This window comes from Camelus dromedarius, chromosome 14 (genome assembly GCF_036321535.1).
Source record: "Camelus dromedarius isolate mCamDro1 chromosome 14, mCamDro1.pat, whole genome shotgun sequence".
Lineage (NCBI taxonomy): Eukaryota > Metazoa > Chordata > Mammalia > Artiodactyla > Camelidae > Camelus > Camelus dromedarius.
In genome coordinates this window covers 51,658,184-51,679,649 of record NC_087449.1, presented here as the reverse complement: position 1 = coordinate 51,679,649, position 21,466 = coordinate 51,658,184, and the positions used below count along the sequence as shown (strand labels likewise).

The 21,466-nt window shown below is 34.4% G+C and overlaps 1 protein-coding gene across 2 annotated transcripts in view; it reads right to left on the bottom strand.

Annotated features, from left to right (window-relative positions):
- The window catches only part of EYA3 (EYA transcriptional coactivator and phosphatase 3), an 85,740-nt gene extending 65,230 nt beyond the window's left edge, over positions 1-20,510 (bottom strand). For both annotated transcript variants that reach the window (XM_010996888.3, XM_010996890.3), the window contains exon 1: positions 20,405-20,510. The gene's annotated coding sequence lies outside the window, so the exon portion shown is untranslated. The remainder of the gene's footprint in view (positions 1-20,404) is intronic.
- Positions 20,511-21,466: the final 956 nt, after the last annotated feature.

Genomic DNA, 21,466 nt, shown 5'->3' with positions numbered 1-21,466 from the left:
ATTAGTCAGTGACTAACAGCAATTTTGATAATTTGAAAACAAAAAAAAGCAATCTATAAGGAATGCATATGATTTATTACAGAACCCTCTGGGATACTACTGGTAATATGTGACATATGTGAAGTCTATAAACATACATTCTGATAAACTTGTATATGAAATATATTAATAGTAACTATAGTAATTCTACCACAACAAGCATCTAAAATACTACTTTCCAGCAATACAATATTCTTCCTTCCTTTCAATAATTTGTAATGTCAAATACCTGAAATATAACTTACTAAATACAAGAATGCAATTATTTATCATGCTCCTAGCATTTATCAGTGTGCTAAAACTTTTTTTTAACTCTTTAGATAACTGATTTATTATAGAAGGATATTAAAGGATATGGATTAATGACCAGATGGACAGATACATAGGGCGAGGTCCTGAACAAAGGAGCGTCTGTTCTGTTGGAGCTTGGGGGCCCATATGGTGGCACACAGAAGCATTCTGGTCCCCCACATAGAAGCTTTCTCCTACAACTTTTAATATTAAGATCTTACACCACTTTCTAAAAATGGCATATTCTCACAACTGAAAATCACACTTACTAACCATCAAATGATAGTACTGTATAATACAGACATAGTACTCCAGTACTTGATAATCTAAAAAATACAGAATTATGATACAAATCTTAGTATTCTCACTTCCATGTACAAATTCTAGAGTTTAATCTAATTGTGTTTTGTTTGCTTTTAACATTACTATAACCTGATATTATTCGATATTCAACGAGATTCATCTCCTGAAATATCTAATAATACAAAGGTTTGACATAGAAATGGAAAGTGGATTCTTAATGTAATGTAAATGAATATAATTACAGCTTAGTCAAACAGCCAATGAAATAACAAAATACACTGAGTTAATCTTTGCTTTAAGTACCTTTAAAGGCATATGGATAGTAATACCTTTTCATGATTTTTTAGTTTCAGTTACACAACTATTTTACCACCTTTTAGAGAGTTTGTCAGTATCCGTAGGCCTTTATGGGGAGAAATCTGGGAAAACCTATAATTAAGAACAGAAATAGTATTTCCTGAGACTTCACATTTCCCTACCTGCAAGTGCTGACAGTGAAAAAACAGTAATTTTGGTTCGATTCATAATTTTAAATATTGTGATTTCACATGCTCATAAATAAAGCAGGATTCTTTTGTAACATGACAACCATAATTTTTATTTTTAATCCTTAGAAACCAGAAGGAAAATAACTAGTAACAAGTATTTTATTTCAAAATTCTAATTAGATTCTTACCTCATAATTTGTTTTGTACCAAGTTCAACATACTATTTATCCTGTAATTGTAAATTTAATTATAAATGGCCACAAGCAAGAACTGTTATTATAGCTCTTAAGTACAGGAAGGGAAAAATAAATAAAGTACATACATATATTTATTTATATATTTTAAAGGACAGAATAAAGGTCAAATTGTTTTCAATGAAAACAAAATATACATCACTGTTAATTACAACATCAAGGTTAAGTGTCTACATAGAGCAGAACAGTCTGATTATAGGTCCCAGAAGGGGAACTTGCATGTGGCAAGGAGTGCCCAGAGATATTCAGGGGTTAATTCTCTTTTATACGGTTACAAATAGAAATTGCATAGCTCATAAATTTGATCACTGATTACATTGTGTTTAAGGAGTCTATTTACTACTTTTTCCAAAGTCTTATACATATTTTTAGAGCACACCAAAGAGAAAGGTACGGATGTTTCCTTGGGAAAAATGAACAGCATGTTTCCCCAAATTACATTTATTTTGGCAATAATAGTTATAAACAAATTAACTTAAAGAATTATCCCCCAAAAGTGGTATAACATCACTTAGGATTTTTATTAAATATGTGGATTACTTTAGGATTTAAAAGAAGGTAATTAGCAAATGTTTACCAGGGTCTCCTCAAAAATAATTATATGTATGCCTTGAAGAATGAAAACAAAAAGCAAAATACCCTCTTCTAGATGGCTCTAAGACAGTTGCTTCAAGCATTGTTTTTCAATAACTGATCTATTCTAAAGAGGCTCTATCAATGAATTCAGAAACAAGTGTCCCAACACCCAAAATACCAAACACAAAGCCCAAAGATATCTCTTCAGAACAAGTTCTAATTTATAAAGGAGGAGGTCTCATAAGGCAAAATCAGAAAAGACACCAGGAAAATAGTTTCAAAACATAAGAAAACATTTCTGTGGTGTTTAGCAGAAGAGTGCTTGTTAGCATTAAGTGTCAATGGGGATGATACTAAAAAGTAATTTAGGCTTCATAATCTATAGAAAAGATATAGCAGGTTTCAAATAAGAAGTAAACGGAGGTTTATTTCAATACCTAAAAATTTCTTATGGAAAATTAGGCAAAAATAATGATGAATATCTTGGAGGAAAAGAGAATAACAGAGGCAATTAAGAAAGATCTGCCTTACACGAGCCTCTGAAATCCATGAGAATAGTGACAATAAGAGAGCTATCATTTACCAAGCACATAGAATACACCAAGTATTTTTACAGTCATTGTCTTACCTAATTTTATCTCCACAACTATCCTAAGACATAGTGGGTATCATCCTCACACTATTGACAGGGCTACCAAGATTCAGAGATTTAAACAATTTGCCTGAGAATAACAGCAATAATGTTTCGAGTTAAAGTAGAAATAAAGCAAAGAGACTAAAGGATATTGGTGATGGCTGCACAACACTGTGAATGTACTTAATACCACTGAATGTTACACTTACAAATGGTTAAAACTGTTAATTTTGCTATGCATATTTACAACAATAAAAAAATACAAAAAGACCCATGGGATTAGAAAGACCAAAATCATGCTCAAATCTTAAAAGTGCTTCTAAATAGAGAAAAACCATTATTTAAAATATATTGTCAGAAAAACTGAGTATCAATGTGGAGAAAAACATATCCACACCATACACTATGGGTAATTCTAAATATATGAAGAGCTAAGTGTTTGAGTAATTTTGGAGAAAACAGAGTAGCATCTTTATCTCATCTGTGGGAAAGAGATACAATTTCGAGCAATGAAAGAAAGCATAAGTAACAAATCAACAGATCCGGTTATGTAAAATAGACTTCTATGCAGTGAAAAATAACAAATCTAAGATTAAAAGTGTATAATAAATGGAAGCAATACCTGCAATAATTATGACAGATAAAGCTCAATGTCTACAATATAAACCCAACCAAGTCAACATTTACCAATCAACTGTTAGCTTGGCAAACAATGACTAACATACACATCCATCAAAAGACACAGTTTAAGTAACCACCAAGATCAAATCAGCACTTGGGAAAAAAGATTCCCACTACTAGCTGAATACATTTTAACATTTTTAAGATAACTACTTCTTACCCATTAAATTTACAAAAATAAATCTAAACAACAAAACCTAAAGTTATCTGGGCTATAATAAGAAATATTCAGGCAGAACTGGAAAATTGTATTTATCTTCAGACTATTCTTTGGTTAGAGTATATAAGAGGTCATAAAATTGCCCATGGCCTAAATAATTTTTCTTGGCCTTTCCCCCCAAAATTAATTAGAGGGGTAAAAAGCCAAAACTCTATTTTAAAAATTGAGTTAGTTTGTTGTTCACATAAATGAAAAATCAGAAACAACTATCATGTGGATAATAATTTACCTATGCTGTAATTCTACTAGTGAACATTCAATATTAAAATGAAACTAACTTATTTCAATACAAGCTCATTTAAAAGGTGAAAAAACCACAAGATTTTACATTAATTACAGCATCATAGTAATACTTTAAATATAGTTTGATAAGAATAAAAAACAGATACAAAGAGATACAATGTTGGACGTTTCAAGGTTTGAACAGTAAAATGTTTAAGTATATTCCTTTTAAAATGTTTCCATAAAAATGTTCCTTAAGACATTAAGTTAAAATTGGACATAAATCCTACACTCTTATTCTTTCCTTTTTCCTCAGGAAAAAAATTTCAACTTGAGGGAGAAGCAATTTAAATTGCAGTAATCCTCCCTTACTCCCAAATCTTAAAACACTACAGGCAGATTAATTTTCTTGCTCTGTTATCTCTTTCATAAGAAGTCAAGTTAGACCCTGCACACAAACCGAGGGTTGGTTCACTTTCTGGTTCTGATCAAAAGTGTTGAACTCCCAAGAGTTAAAGAATTTGATATCGAAGACATTTCATATTTGCTTTTACTCCTTTGGACAGAAATCACTAACTCCATGAATGCAAGAAAATATATAACATAAGATGCTACATTGAATATACAGTATTAGATTGAAAGAATTAATCCATATTTCACAGCTGAGTAAACTAAAACCACAGGTGAAGGCATTGCTTTATGAAGTTTTTAAGTAGCAGAATCAGCAGTGGAACCCAAGACTGAATTCCCTTTTCTGAAGCCTTCCCCTTATCCCTTCATGTAGAATTGAGCATGAGCTCCCTTTTAAAATTGCATTCCTAATATTACCTTAAGCCATTTATTCCTTTTCCTTCATTAAATCTCTAACTATTCTTTTACATTACTTTGACTTCGTGGTCATGCTTTTAAATTTTAAAATGTTTTAAATTTAAAAACTCAAGACTTCTTTTCTATTGGTTAACTCGCACTTTAAGGACCTCCTAAAAATCCTACAATGAGATTCTTTTTTTATGCTACTTTTAAATTTCTTGTACAGTCTAGCAAAAATAATTTGATTTCTCTTTATAACCATGTTTTTAATTTATAGTGTACAGACTTTCAGCTACAGTTAATAAAACAGGTAATTTTAATTATAAGGTATATTAAAATTAATTATTTTTTGATTCTAGTTAGAGATGGGCATCATGATTTTAGAAAAACAAAGTATCTCCTAACCTACTAAAACCATAAAATTATTAGTGGAAGAGCTCCCTGCTTCATTATTACTTACTAATTAAGAATTCTTCAAAACTACTTCTTTGACCTCTACTGTGATCTGTAAATCTGTCAGTGAACAATTTTGTTAAAACTACTAATTTCCTTTGGTCCTAAAATTCCTGTGGAATCTTGATCCTAAATTCCACGATGGCAGAGACTACTTTCTTTATAATATCTGATAGTACACAGCAAGCAATCAATAAATACTTATTCAATCAAGCACAATTTCTAGGCTTTTGATTCCTCTAAACATTTACTTAAAACCAGTTCGTTAAGAACCTTCAATACATTTAGAGGCACAAAAAATTCAAATCTTCACTTTTCCCATTTCTAACCAAGGATGCCTAAGTCCCAACTTTCTTTACAAGGTTTTGTTAACTGACTTGTGGAACATCATTTTGAAGTCTGTGTTAACTGAAAAGTTCCCTTCAAACAAAAGCAACAAATGATATACTTTAAATCAAATTTCATTATCACATACATAACAAGGGATCACAGCATAGGTATTACTTACTTCGAGGTTAGGACTTAGGAACCCTTAGGTTTCTCTCCCTTAATAGGCTGAAGTTTTAAGTTAAGAAAGAAAGAAAAAAAGGGAGGGAGGGAGGGAGGGAGGAATGGGAGAAGGAAGGGAGGAGTGGAGGGGGAAGGGAGAGGGAGGAGGAGAGAGAGAGAGAGTAAGAAATCCCCTGCCCCAAACACACAGTTATCATGAAACATTTCTGGCCAAAGACAGGTCCACATCCTAATTCCCAGAACTCGTGAATGTTACTCTATTTGGAGAAAAAAAAAAAAAAGTCTTTGCAGATGTAATTAAGGATTTTGAGATGAGGAGATTATCCAGGATTATCTGGGTAGGCCATAAATGTCATCTCAAATATCCTTACAAGATGAAGGCAGAGAGAAATGTAACACACACTGAGGAGAAGGCACATAAATATGGAGGCAGAGGTTGGAGCGATACGGCCAAAGAATGCTGGCGGCAACTAGAAGCTGGAAGAGGCCAGGAAGGGATTACCCCTAGAGCCTATGGAAGGAGTGCAGCCCGACCAACACCTTGATTTCAGACTTCTGGCCTTCAGAACTGTGAGAGAATAAATCTCTGTTGTTTTAAGCCTCCAAGTTTGTGGCAATTTATTACAGCAGCCATGGGAAATTAACACAAATAAAGAAGTTTATTTTGTTTCTCATTCATTTTTGCTATTACCTTTCTGCTTGGGTTTGTTGGCCATCTGGTCACAGAATGAAATACATAATTGAAAACAAAGGTAGGAAATGAAGAAACGTATATAAATAAGGTAACAGAACATCACTATACATACAGCTGCAAAAGTGCTTCCAAGCATTAAGGAGAAGGTAAACACAAAACACTAAAAAGCTTTCCAAATAATTGGACAGTTTGCCTAGCAGAACTGTAACATAACGACAAAGTTAGCATTCTCCTCCTTTCACTCTGGGCCAAACTCTAAATTTATAGTGGAAGAAATTTCCAGGGTAACAGTAAAACTGGTGGTCCCAGATGTTTCACTGATCTTGAGAAATCTTACTGATCCATCTAATGCGTTGAGAACAAACTCAAGAATTAGTATCTGTAAGATAGCACTTAAAATCAGCATATATATAATTTTTTTTTTTGCTTGGGGAAAAAAAATACTGCTAGAGTTAAACCTGAAAGATACACAAGTCCTCCTTTCCAATTGACCTTAATTACCAATCTTAGGCAAACTGTCTTGAGATTAAAGCTCATATTCTTCCGTATTGATTTAAAGTTTCTATTTTGTGTTTCTTTCGTGAAGTTATTTTGTGATATCTATAGAGTAGTATGCTTCTCCATAAAAGCAACATTTAATTTTAAATTTTGTAACACTGTGCAAAGCACTGGATCAGAAACATTGACAAACAGATTATAGAATGACACTGGATAATCAGAATTTTTTTTCATTAGAAAAACGTGATTCTTCTAACTCAGCAAATGCCTTTTCGGAGGTTGGGGGGCGTGTATTTCTTTCTTTTGGGCTTTCTTTTTTGTATGTCTTGAATAGAGCCCTAGAATTCTTTCCAAACACAAAACAGTCATAGACTATCTGAAACCAGAAGAAAAACACTAAAACAGGATACAGGGTAGAATATGCCAGATGCTAAAATCAAATTCTGAAAGATATCATAATAACAGTGTGTTTTGGCTGCTGTCCATCAAAAATTCATGTCAGTGTTGAAAATGCTGTTTAACTAAACACTAAAATGTATATATCAAATAGAATAAAAAATATAAAGGCTTGATTAATCTAACCGATAAAAGCTGTTAATGTTAACTTTAAACAAGTAAACAAGAAGAGTAAATTTTATTTTATTTTTTTAGGTTGTTTTTGTTTTGTTTTTCCCGTTAACAGAGGCACTGGGGATTGAGTCCAGGACCTCGTGAACACCAAGTTCGTGCTCTACCGCTGAGCTATATCCCCACCCAAGAAGAGTAAATTTTAGAAACTTATTCTTTTTCTTGATTAAGCCTCTTAATTGAAACAATTTTTCCAGACACTTTCTATTATTTTCTGGTTGGTCAAAAAGGAACTGAATCTACAGAGGTCAGTAACCTCAAATTCTGGAATCTCCTCTGAATGTAACTCAAAAAGGACAATACACATATTATATTTAATCACTAAAAGCAAAGTACATGCTTTCCAAATGACCTTCAGAGTAATGGTATGAAGTTTTTAAAAAATAATATTTTAATTTAAATTGCATTAAATATATAAACAAATTTAGGGGAAAATGACAAGTTTACAATATTGACTTCCCCTATCTAAGAGCATAGTACAGAATTTCCAATTAAGCTTTTAAAAAAATGTCTCTTAGTAGATCTGTCACATTTATGTTGGTATTTTATCTTTTTGTTTATAATATTTTTCAATATATGCTCTAAAGAAGTTACTTTTTATAGTTAGGAACGCTGTTGATATTAGCACAAGAATTTTGTAAACTCCCATGTTACCAAAGTCTCTTATTGTTTCTAATTATGAGAATAGTAAGATGGTTGATTGTTGAGTTTCGTGTATATATTTTCCCCTTCTGAATAAAAACAGTTCCTGTTTTCCCTACATTAACCTCTTCATTTTTTCTTGCCTAATGATACTGGCTTACACCTCCACTATAATATTACGTAACAGTGCTAACTGTTGCGCCTCCTTTTCTTGCTCCTCATATTAATAAGCATACATCTAGCACACCACTAAGAATGGTACTGGTTCTGGTTTGAAATAAGTTTCTTCTTAATTATGCTAAATAAGAACTCATCAATTTTAATTATACAGAGAATGTTTGTCAGGAATGGGTATTAATTTGGTCAAACGCTTTTTCTGACATTCAAAAAGATGACCATATGGTTTTTCTCTCATAAATTAATACAGTATATTAATAATTTCCTAATATTGAAAACCATATATGCATTTATTTCAGAGATGAAACCCTTGGGTTGTAGAATGTTATTTTCAAGTAGTGTTGAATCTGTTTTCTAGAACTGAATTTTATATGTTCAATAATCGCCTCTAATTGTTTTCAATGAACACCCTGAGGAGGAAAGGGCTGTTTGTATACGGTGAGCTCCCAGTCAGGTCAAATACAGTCTTGTAGATGAAGTCTTTCAAGGAGCAACCAGACAGGTCAAATAATGACAATTGTTTGAGAATAGGGCTCTGAAGGTGCTCCAATCTTGTTCTGCCCCTTCCAGGGGCTTCTAGGCTGCTTGTTTTCACCATAACTGGGGCTGCTGGGTTTCAAAGCTACTGTGGAGCTGGAGAGAGGAGGATGGGAACAATGCAAGTTAAAACACTGCAAAGTTCACTGTTTTTGTTGAGATTCAGCCACTTTTCTTGAATTAATGTTCAGATTGCTGCAAGCCTGTGGTTACTTGTCAGAGTTCTCAAAGGGTTGATTCCGACTATTTTTGCCAATATTCTCATTGCTTTTATGGAGAATTTTCAGAGGTTCCTACTCTGCCATTATTGTTGACATCCTCTGCATCTGAACTGAGAAACTCCTTCAGCTCAATCTTTATACTTACTAATTTGCTATTCAGTCTATTTTTCTGATTTTAAAAATTTCAATACTTACATTTCTTATTTCCTCTGACATTACTAATAATGCTTATCTTTAAAATTTCCTTCAGTTTATACGATTCCCTATTTCCTTCAGTGTTGGTTTACTTCCTATGTCTCACAGTATTAATTTTCCTTAAATGGCTGATAAACCTAAAGTATTAGTTCTTATTTGTAGTTGGGAATTTCGCACTAAACAGTTTTTCCTCAGAGTGGATGAGAATCTTTGTTCATCAGCTGCCATATGCAGGATCCAGTTATACACATTCACTTCTAGTGACTACGGAAGAGGGGTGAAACACACAGTTAGGCCATGTCTTCAGGTAACTTGCTTTCTGGATGTGAATCTGTCTCTTCTGAACACCACATAATATTAGAGAGTAATCTGGTCTCCTATGCCAGGACTCTCACTTTAGAGAGCAACTATCATAGCTTTGTCCTGGGGAGAAACACTGGAGTTAGCTATTCACTTTGCTTGTTTCCTCTGCTTTTGTTGTGGAAGTCTATAGTTACTTCAGGCTGTGCCTGCTTCTCCTTCTAAACTCAAAATTCACTTATTCATTTGCAAAATACTTATTGAGTGTCTACTATGTGCCAGGCACTAGTTTAGATACTGGGAATTGAGTGATGAACATGTCCTCAGCCTCAAGGAGCTTATATCCTAATAAGAAGATAAGCAAATACATAAGGTAATACAATTTCACAGAGTAAAAAAGTACTCTGGAAAATAAAACAAAGTAAAGAATTGAGCTTGACTACAGAGGACTTATTTCAGATTGGGTGATAATTTCTCCGAGGTGGTAACATTTCAGCAAAGATTTGAATAATGAAAAGGAGAGAGTTATAAGATGTGAAGGAAGGCCTTCAGAAGGAAACAAGTGCAAAGAAACTGGAAGGATAACATCTTGGCGTGTTTGAGAAATAGCAAAAAGGCCAATGATAGCAAGTAAATTAGTGCTAGGAAATGAGGCCTGAGAAGAAGGCAAGGGCCAGATCACACACAGCCTTGTAACACACAATACAGAGTTTGGGGAGGTAATGAGTGCTTCAAGCAAAAGAATGACATGATTTGATTTATACACACTAAATGCCACGGGGAGAAGAGACTATAAGGAAAGCCATATGTTAGGAAAAGCATATGTTTGGAAAGCATTTCTCTGGGCTTTATCCAGGCGACAAACACCAGATGCTCAAGAGCAAGGGCCAGAAAACTGATGACTGCTCCAGGTATCTTTCCGTTCTTTATATTTGTTTACTTGGAGTCTGATATATTTCTGAACCTTCTACATATAATTCCAGCTGTGATTTCTTCTCAAAGTTTCTCTATCAATCCAATTTCACTGTTTCCTCTCTTTTAAAAATTCACTGAAGTCTCATCAGCTGATGACAACCTTTCTCAATCAACTACCTTTTAAAAAAGGTAACTACTTATCTAGCTTACCTACTAACATAACCACTCAGAGTCCTTTTTACTTAAGAGTCATGCTGAAGTAGACACACATATTCAGAAGACCTACACTCAGCTCACCTCCCTTAAGGCTCCCTTTAAAATAACCCCACGAGAGCCTTAGCTCTCACAATTCAGGCATCAGCACAAATCACATTTCTGTGGCCAGAAAAACTGCAAACAACTACACCTTCCCTGATGGACTTTCTGCAGACAGACAAAGCCATCACCATGCTAGTTAACTCCCTCCATAAATAAACAACCCAGCCAACTGACTGTGGTAAAGTTGGTAAATTCTTATGGCTACTTTATTTGGGAGGCATGACTGACCAACATATCACGGTATTGTCAGCTGTAGGAATATTTACAGTAACTTTAGACTAAACAGAATACTATCAAGAACTTATTGAGAATGAATTTTTTAAAAATACATTTAGGCTGTACCAAGTTCTTAATAGGAAAAATATTTTATCAGGAATAGAAGAATTGTTTTTACAATTTCTAATATTACTTCTTGGAAAATCATCTTTTGAATTTGTCTATAAAACAATCTTTAAGAAAAATTAACACAAGCTTTTCCCCACAAGCTTCCAATAAAACTGGGATATGTTCCACAGGAAAAATTTCAAAACCACATTAAAAAGTATTGAGAAGGAATGAGTTAATCTGAATTAGACATGCCACAGAGAGTTTAGTAATAATCCAACAGTCTTCCACTACATTCTTTCCAAGCCCTCTCTCGACCTCTCTTCAGGTTTTAGAAACTCATCAGTCACAAAGCACAAGAGTTTCTTTAATGCATAGAGACTCAGGCTCCACAGAACTCTCGGTCTCCAAAACTTATCTCCATCCTCCTTTAATCTGAAGTCAACATTTCTAAGAGAATCACATTTTTTTTCTGTAGGTGCTATGGCCTGACACATGGTTTACTCCAACATGAATATTCTATAAATGTGTTGCTTCCAGTTACATAGAAAAAATTATACCCTATTCTATTTTCTAAAGTCAAAATTCTATATAGCATTTTATATCTATATATGACATCTATCAGTCCACTCTCTAACAGCCAGGCAAAATTTACTATACACTATATTAAGAGAATGAAGTCTTGAAATGTATGTCTTTAGCTGTCAGAAGAACTTTAAAATCTAGGTTCAGTTCTTTTATTAATGTTTTATTTCTCCAAATTTATTTACTCTTTCAAAAATCCATCAGCCCAAACACCATCATCCATAACTTCAGTGCCGTCATTCTGGTACAGAAAGGGAAGAACAGTGAAGTAAGTTTGTTTTTTTTTTTTTTTTGAAGTATGTTTTAACACTTGTTATTTTACCCTTTTCAACATAACTCATCTCTGTAAGAGGCAGGTGTGGCAAGCCTGGAGCATTAACGCTGGAGTCTGACTACTTAGGTTCAAATCCCACTTCTAACACTGATGAATGGTGTGGGAGCTTACGACGAATTATTTAACTTTTTTCTGGGCCTCATTTACTTCATCAAAAAATGGGGAAAATAATAATAGTGTCTTTCTCATAAGCTTCTCATAGGTTTAAATGAGTTAACATATGTAAAGCTCTTAGAATACTGCCTGGCACATAGTAAGCATGATATAATTGTTTATTAAGGAAAAATAAAATAAATAAATATTTCAGGCACAAGACAAACAGACTCAGGAAAGAAATCTGGTCTTAAGTGAAAGTCAATTCACTAACTAGCTCCTCTTAGTTTTTCAAAGTGTAAACTATTAAAGTTATTAAGGGTCAAGTCCAAATAACAAGAGACCCCTATGTAAGTTTAAACAAGTTGTAGTTCTGACACCCTTTGTCACTGGCTTTGATTCCAAATATCTACATAAGAGCTTTCCCTCCAAATCCTCAAGGAAAGCTATTTTCAAATTCCTGGGCAATAAAACATTGAATGTCAATCACTTCTTATTATTTAGCAAATATGCAGAAGTCATCATGGTCACAAATACCTTTAGGAGATTCAACTGTCAGTTGTGAGTTATTAATAGTTAACATTTATGGAATGCTTCTTATGCATCAGGCACCGTTCTAAGCACTTTACATATATCAACTCTTAATCCTCTCAATAAGCCTAAAAGATAGGTACTATTTATTATTATTACCATTTTACAGATGAGAAAACTAAAGTACAGAGAGTAAGTTGCCCAAGGTTATAAACTTACCAACCGAGAATTTAAGCCCAGGCAGCCTAGCTTCAAAGCCTGAGGTCTCAAACCACAGCTACACGCCACAGTACAGAACGTCATAGACAGGACTGATGATTTTTAAAAGCTGACCAAGCTAAAAATGTATGCTATGCCATGCTACAGTCACCAATAGCCAGAACTCACAAGCCAGGTAATGAGAAGATACTAAGAAGGCAAGTTTTTTTTCTTTATCCTTTCTCATTCTCATTCTTCTCCAAGGCTTCCCAAGTAAATATGAATTAATACAAGTGAAATGCTTTAAATAGTGCCTGACACATAGTAAGTGGTCATTTCGTGTTAAGAGGTGGTAGTGGTAAAAATAGTAGCATATGCCTGCTGACCCTGCCTCACTCTAATAGCTGTGATATGCCAGGAACTACTGGTATCTCTATGATCGTCTTTCCTTTGTGATTACCGGAAGTGAATCGGGATAATATAAATACAGCCCACTGTAACAAACTAACGACTCTCTAGTCGTGTCACTTTCACCTGACCATATACACAGGAGCAAACTGCTTCACTCCTTGGTTCTCTTTTCTTGGTCTACAAAGACTGGATTAGGGCCAGAAAAAAGTAGAATAAAGTAGCCTTGTAACCTCTTGACTAGTTGCCAAGAGCAGAAGCAAAGTTTGTGAACAGCAACTTAATCAAACTAAACTTTGACTGTTAGGTGGAAACTGGCAAAGGATTCTAACGACAGAAGCTCTATATATGACCAAGCATTTTCAACCACATGATTTTGTATTATTTATTATAGTTTTTAAATGATGTACCTAGAGACAGTAAAGAAAAAAGGTGACAGCAACAATAATCAGGGCAACAGGGTCCCCCTCTCTCACCTGTTCTGCACAATTATTTAGGTTAAAAGCTTAAAAGAATCAAGATACATCTCAGAGAAAAAAAACTAACAAACCCAAACAATTCCAAAAGGACCATATTGGAAAAAATCTAGCAGTCACTAGAATTTTTCAAACTGCAGGTACAACACATTAATAGTGGAAATCAACAACAGTTTATTCTGAATGAAATGCAATAAAACAAAATAGGACAAAAAATATTACAATGCATCATGAATAGTAAAGACAAATATTGTTTCACAAAACTTGTTTCAATATTAATATGTACACATATGTGTATAAGTACTGGGTAACAATGAAAAATGCATCTCATAGTGGGTTGTGATAAAAAAAAAATTTGAATGCCATTTTACCAGAAAATTTTTTTTAAAGAACTAGCCAGTTAAAAGAGAGGAAAATATCCACTCAAGTTACATATGAAACAACATTCAGAGATTTAGTGGTTCTCTAAATTATAGTTTTTTAAAGGCAAGCCTCTGAAAATGAAGAAAAAAGAAAAAGGAAACCACTGGGGTAAAAATCAATAGTTTAAAAAAATTATTCCAAATAAACAACAATTTCACAGAATGAGAGGTATTGACACTAAATATATACTAACAGAAGATTCATAGAAATGAGATAAAGCAAAGATTTTCAGTTCATCTAGCTATTAAATGCCACACCAATGACAGATGGTCTATTCTCTGTAAAATCTCTAGTACTCACTCTCAAGAACACGTATTCATCAGTGTTATATAATCACTGTTTTCTAACCTATAGCAAGTAAGAACTGGTGGAAGGGAAAAACAGATTTGAAAAATTCAGTGAAGGAATAACACACTGATTACTAGTATATGTTTTTTTAATAAGATACGTATGTACTATTTTTTAATCCTAAAATAATCCCTAAATTCTGAAATATTCTAAGAAAAAATCATACACATATTTCAGAGTATCCTGTTGGTAAAGAGAAAGATTATCATATTAATATCATCAGCCTAGTCGGAAAAAATTAACATCATTGTGCTAAATTAAAACACCCTCTTATTTTGAAAAAAGGAGGACCAACAGGTGAATCTGACCTAAATCTTTTTCAACTACTATGGAAACTAAAGAATAAAGTTCAATTCCACCTAAGAGCTAATCATTTTAATTTATTCCCATAGTAACAGTGCTGATAGCAACAAACTACCAATGTTCCTAAATTCGGTGATTGCTACGTTATTAAATTTCAGGTGAGTGTAAACTATTCAAATTTTAGAAAATAAACTGATTATCAAACCCACAAATAAAAGAGTGTTGCTTTTGAAAGAAAAATCAAATGTTTAAATCTAAGTAAAGAACATTCTAAATACCAAGTAAATCATCATAGCAAAGCTTACACTTCAGTTCAATAACAATACTTTCCTGACAAAAATTTAAAAACTCAAGACAAAAGCTACTATAAAAATAGTCTAATTATTATGTCTGAATTAATAAGGGGAATGTTAATATATAAGAAGTAAAATAAGTAGAATTCCTTACCAGTGTCACTTCTTACCAGAAATAATTGTAGTTTTTCCTGTTAACCAGATTCCATGATTCACAACTGTTTTCAAAATACTCAGAAAAATAACTTCTCATCAAATCTAAGTCCAAGACTCTTGAATTAAACTGCACCTCAACTAACATAAAACCATCTCCTTCCTTTAGAGATGCAACAAAATTTTTTATTTGGAAATAATAAAAGTACAAAATAGTAATATTAATATGATTAATAATACTCTAAATGACTAATAGCATTTTTAATTTAAAAGGAATTGGTTTATGAAAGCACACCTCCTCTTTTCAAAAGTAAAAATAAAAACACTAATTTAAATATATTACTGTAAACATGGTAGTCCTGAAGAGATGGATGCATTTAATTTTGCACAAACTTCCAAATTTGGAAATGAGATTAGAGGTAAGTCAGAAATTTCAGTTTTAGTCTTCTGTTTTATATTTCAAAGTTGATAAATTCATATTGGGGATAGTAAGATTTCAGAGTTTAAGACTATTTCATAAACTTAGGTACTATTATGCAGATCAAAGAAAAGGAAAAAAATTAATGTCGAGGGGTAAACATTTTAGCAATATATAATGCATTTTATTAAGCATATTGCCTTTTCTCCAAATACATCAAAAGTAATGAACTTTCATATGATCTTTTTTTAAAGAGGTAAGGATATGGCCCTGTTAAGCTTTCTTAATGTATGGTTTTTGCTATCTAAGAAACCTAGACAGTAAAGGGTTTGCAATTTGCCTTATGCCAGCATTTATTAAAAGGCCAGGTAAACACCTCCCCCCTAAGGTTCCTGACCAAAAGCAGTTACTTTGTGTTTCAGAGAAATTGGATTTTTAACCTATAATGAAAGAAATCACTAAACTAGTAGAACTTTGTACAAACAGGTCATGGACTTGGGAGCCAAAAAGACTAAGTTCAAATCCAGCTCTCCTGCTAACTAGCTGTGTTACTCCGGGCAAATTATGTAACTTCTGTGCCTTAGTTTCCTCAGTTTTAAATGGAGGTAAGAATAGTACTTATTTCATATGGTTGTAAGGATTAGTGAGTTAATACTGTATGTAAACCACTCAGGGTAATTCCAGGCATGAGTAAATACTATGTAAAATGTGCTTTTTAAAAATTACTGTTTACCACTACAGATTTTTACAGTTCACCTATGAAAAAGTTTCCCAAATGAAAATTATCTAATTGTACCTAAAAACAAAGAACATGACTTTATATTAATTAAGCTGTGATACAGACTATCAAATAATGATAGGAAATTTCTAAGTGTTTTGAAAACAAAAGAAAAATCATAAAATCTAGTTTCAAAATTCATTTACCATTGTACTGATAAGAAGTGACACTTTCTTAGGATTACAGCTTATTTTAATTCTAATTATGTTGTATTTTTTTCTTATACCATGATGATGCAGGTTAAGTCTTAATATGCACAAATAAAATCAAATTAAAAATTTAGGTGTAAATATCAGCCCTGTATAATGTCACCTAGTTCACATGAATGTCTGTACATGTATTATTATGATTGTACAAAGTAGGTATCAAAAAGAAATTTGCTGAAAGAAACGTATTACAAAGATTATTGCTAATTATTTTCTAGGGTGAATAAAAACAAATTAATTAGTACAACTATTAACCCAGCTAATAAGATGAAGTGCATCCAACACAATCTGTAGCAAGATCTTTAAAGATTATTAAGCACTGACTGCCTTGGGCTGATCTGTTAACTTACTTACAATAAGTCAGCACTATTTACACATTTCTTTTTCTGAAGAGTATTACTATATATTTAAAAGGGAAAAATAGCAAAAATAAACTGTGTGAAGCCCGTATTCCAAGTATCTTTTAAAATATACTATAAGTAACAGAGAAAATGCCCTAATTATTTCTACATTTAATAATTAGATACCCTAGGACTTAGGTTGATGGGATCAAGTAAAATTATCAAGATGATGATGTGGCTGCTTATTCCATTGTTTTGTTTTCTGCCAATAAAACATATCAGTAAGGCAGTTTATAGCTTAAACCATATATTATGTACAAAAACATACACCTGTATTTTAAGTTAATCAACATATAGAAAGTCCACTTTACTTTAAATGTAACAATTCAACCCCTTGGTATAAACCAGTTAAATGAATGCATGAGAAAAATAAACTACTCCTAATACTCTTAAATACATTTTGAACTATTTCTATGTTAACTATTCTATGTTGAACTATTTTGAACTATTCTTTCTCCAATAAATCACGCATAAGTTAAAGTATCACATTGTTATATGCAGAACACAAAAATCTTTCAGACGAACAACTACCAAAAGAGATGTCCTATATGCCTTTTGTCTGTGAGCAAAACAAATGAAGAAAGAAGTCATCTTGTGGCTTAGGCAGATCACAAAACCCATCGTACCACAAGGTACAAATGGCAAGGACACGGTGAAGGTGTAAAACTTTTGAATTTTTAAAACTGAATTTTCCTTAAAACATATCTTAGTGTCCAAGGATAGAAACTAAACCATGTAAAACAAAGTACAGTATCAAGTAAAATGACAAAAACTAATGAAAAAATCAAATCAAAACAAAATAAAAAACCTGGTATGAAACTAATATGCAGAAATGTACTTTAAATTGAGCCCTCAGGGTTACAAACTAAGACCTCACCAAACTAAAGCTGAAACTCCTACAGAAAACCAACAGTGCTTCCTCTCCTGAGTTTTTTTGTTGGTTTGTTTGGCAGCTTGGTAAGAGGTGTGGCTTCTCAGTAATTAGAAAGTCTATCAGTGTTCTGTACAAAGAACAGAACCATGAACACAACTGCTTTAATGAGACTATAGGAAGTTCGTCCACGTAAGGGCTTTTATGTGGAATTTATATCATAATAGATGAAAGTGGTTTTAGAAAAAAAGAAAGAGACTCCCTAAGACTTTTCAACTTCTACTTCTGTACAACATAGTTTCTTTCTGGAGTCCCCCTTGAAGGCAAAATGACTTCAGCCCTGATTTTTAAAATCTGTCACAAATTTCTTATCCTAAAATTTTCATTCCTATGACATAAACTTATTGAAATGAACCACTAAATAGTATATTGTGCTCTCCAGCCTACAGCTCTGAAAGAACTAAAATCCATTTCCCTAAGTGTACATACAGAACTTCTCTATTTGTGAAAAATGACCTTGGAAAAATCACCACCAATTCTTTAAATCCTGATTTCCATATTTTGTAAAATGAAAGTGTAAGATTGAAAGCTACGGTTCTCTTCAGCTGCAAACTACAGAAATCAATCTAGGTTCTAGACTTAGACATGCTTAAGAAATAAAAAATTTGGAAATAAACAACACTGTAACTCAACTATACTTTAATAAACACTCCTAAGAACTTTAATTTTTAAAAAGTTCAGAAATTAAAAAGGTTGAAAGAGGGCCTTCCATCAATCCAAATATAGGTCTATCTACAGTTTCCATGACTTTAAAAAAAAGATCCACCAACTTGGAGGTAAGAAGTAGTTAGAGTGTGAGCTCATACTCATTGGGGTTCATTTTTAAGGATGGGATGGGGTTAGTTTTTAAGGATGTTAAGGCCAGGTTGAACAGGAGCCAGGAGGTACAAAAGCGCTTCCCTCACCAGTTAGGTAAGTCCTGAAAGCCAACCAGAAGGGTCATTCTTTGTGGCTTCTAGGACTAATATGGCCAAGCTCCAAAGTCCTTTGCTAAAAATAGCTGAAGGGATCAGCCCAATTATGGAATAAGCCAAGGTCTATGCTATGCTCACATATAATACATAATGGGAAAGACTTTTCTATAACTCAGCAATCAAACAAAAAGCAGATGCTAAAAGTTGTATTTATTCTGTTCACTGAAGTACTAAATTTTAGAACACAATTCACGATTACAGAAACTGATCACACAAAAACATCTGCAATCAAATGCTAGACATACACCAAAAACATTAGAAAGACAAAAATAAAAGTTATCTAACTCTGTGCCTCTAAATATACCTCAGATCACAAAATTTGAGAAACAAGACATTAACCATTATTAAAATCAACCCCTCACTTTCGAGATGATTAAAAGCCTACAGAGAAATTAAAGCTTCAAAATGAGAGAAAAAAAAAAGCTTTAAGACTAAGGTGAAAACAATAAAGAAAAAAAAAGTCAGAAGAATATGTTAAGTAATAAAGTGCTCCAATGTCTGGTTTATGGAGAAACAGGAAGAGAAATAGAAGCCCTGTCAATACAGTAAAAACGAAGAAACAATATATAAGAGGCAAGGTTAAAAATACACACGCACGCTGAGTTCAACTAAAGAAAATACACTTTGAAATTACTACAGTAAACTCTTTAGCAGAAAACGTTTCAGTTTAACAGCATACTAAAATTTTTGTCAATAAGCTTATATATCTGGGGCTAATAAACTCCCAAGAAACTCTGCCCTCTGTCATAGCAACTATCCCATGCAGAAAACAGAGCTGATCGTCCCAGAACATCCGCATTTTTGCCCCAGCTGTGCATATCCATTCTCTTGGGATAGAGAACACAAAAATGACAGGACGTCCTCATGGCCTGTCAATTAACAAGATTACACAAGCCCAATTGCTAGCAGTTCCGTGTGCCTGCCACCTGTTAGCCTGCTTTAGAGAAAGGCCCCCAAACTGTGCTCCAGCGAAGAACTGGGAACGCCTTTGTTGTTCCCTAACTACGGAAGTTACCAGAGTTCAGTCTAACCCAGCGCTTTAAGGAAAACATCCCCCTGGGCGTAAATCTGCCCAGACTGGGGCTTAGGCAAAAGCCTCCTTTAGCTAAGAAAAGGCGGGAGAACCCCAGGGGAGGCGCAAATGCCACCTACTCGTCCTGGGAGGTGTTAGGGGTCAAAGACGAGGAAAGCTAGGGGATCAGGACCTCGGACCCAAGAAAGAGAGACAGGCTGTTTCGTAGTGCAGCAGCGTGAGCACGAGGAGGTGGGCCGTCCTGGTGGGTAAAAGCGAGATCCCGGGATCAGGGGTCGGGGAAGTGAGAGCAGGAGCAAAACAGAGAGGCAGTGGCTTAAGAAAGCGCTAAGGCGAAAGGCAAGAAACCAGGGCTTTTTAGGGGCAGATAAGGTTAAGGAAAAACAGTGAGGCGAGAGGTGAGCGGCGACGAGACAGACTCAGCCGGTGTAGGGGAAAGAAATGAGGTGAGCTCAGGAAGTACTGCAGGGACAAGGGACAGGCAAAGAGAACCCCCACCCGCAGGGACGGGGACAGAACTCTTGACCTGTCCCTCTACAGGCTGTACTCGACCGGCTGCACTCAGACCATGTCCGCGACGGAGACTCACCCAAAGGCTACAGAGGCCCCAGGGCAGGACATGGGGACCAGTCCAGACCCACAGCAGAATCAGGCGGGTGGAGGAAACGGCGGCGTTAGCGTAACCCGGATGCGCATCCCTAGGAACCGGAAGTCGGCGGCCAGGGTCATCACACCATCCACACCTCGTTCCGCCAGAAGCCTCGCGGCGCATGTGTCAGGCCTAGACCCCGCCTACTCCACCGCCCCCGGGAGCCCCGCCCCTGGTTACGCCCCGCTCGGCAACTCGGTGGTGCTTGGTGCGACTGGGCTGGTTCTTGCTGTCCCCGGGTCTTGGTACCACTGAGGCACAAGCAACCCTGGTTACAAACAGACAAACAAAAAAGCCATCTCAACACTCATTTTTCAAGATCTTTTTAAAATGCATGGAATCCCTATCTCCCTAGAGAGAACATGAAATGTTGGATGTATTTGGTAGATTTAGAAAAATTGTGAGAGAAAGAATGGGAAGTTTTGGAAGGCACTTTGAGGGGAGGCTAGCCCAAGGTGATGTTTTTAATCCCCAATATTAGTTTATTCCTAATATTGTGTTGAGCTTAACTTCTATTTCATGCACATTATTTTATATAATTTTAATCAGAAACATAATTTTTAAATGCTTCATTAAGTTTCTACCCCCATATGGGCAAGGAGCAGGGTTGAATTCAGGTTTCATGGGGGCCTGAAGTTTATTCAATTTGGGGGCTCTCTTTAAGGAAATCCATAAAACAAATACAATGTTAGGTATAAAAACAAATCTCTAGCAGGGAGGGTATACCTCAGTGGTAGAGCGCAAACCTAGCATGCCCGAGGCCCTGGGTTCAATCCCCTGTACCTCCTCTAAAAATAAACCAAATTACCTACTCCTCCCGCCAAAATAAAATGATTAGATAATATAATAATAAATCAGTAAAATATTTTTTAAAATGAATCTTTAGAATGAGAAATCACAAATTAAAAATTTTTTTAATTTCACAAAAGACAGAAAATCCAGAAAAATTAAACACTATTAATTAACTGATACACCTCTAAAGTATTTTCTTCCCTTCTTTTT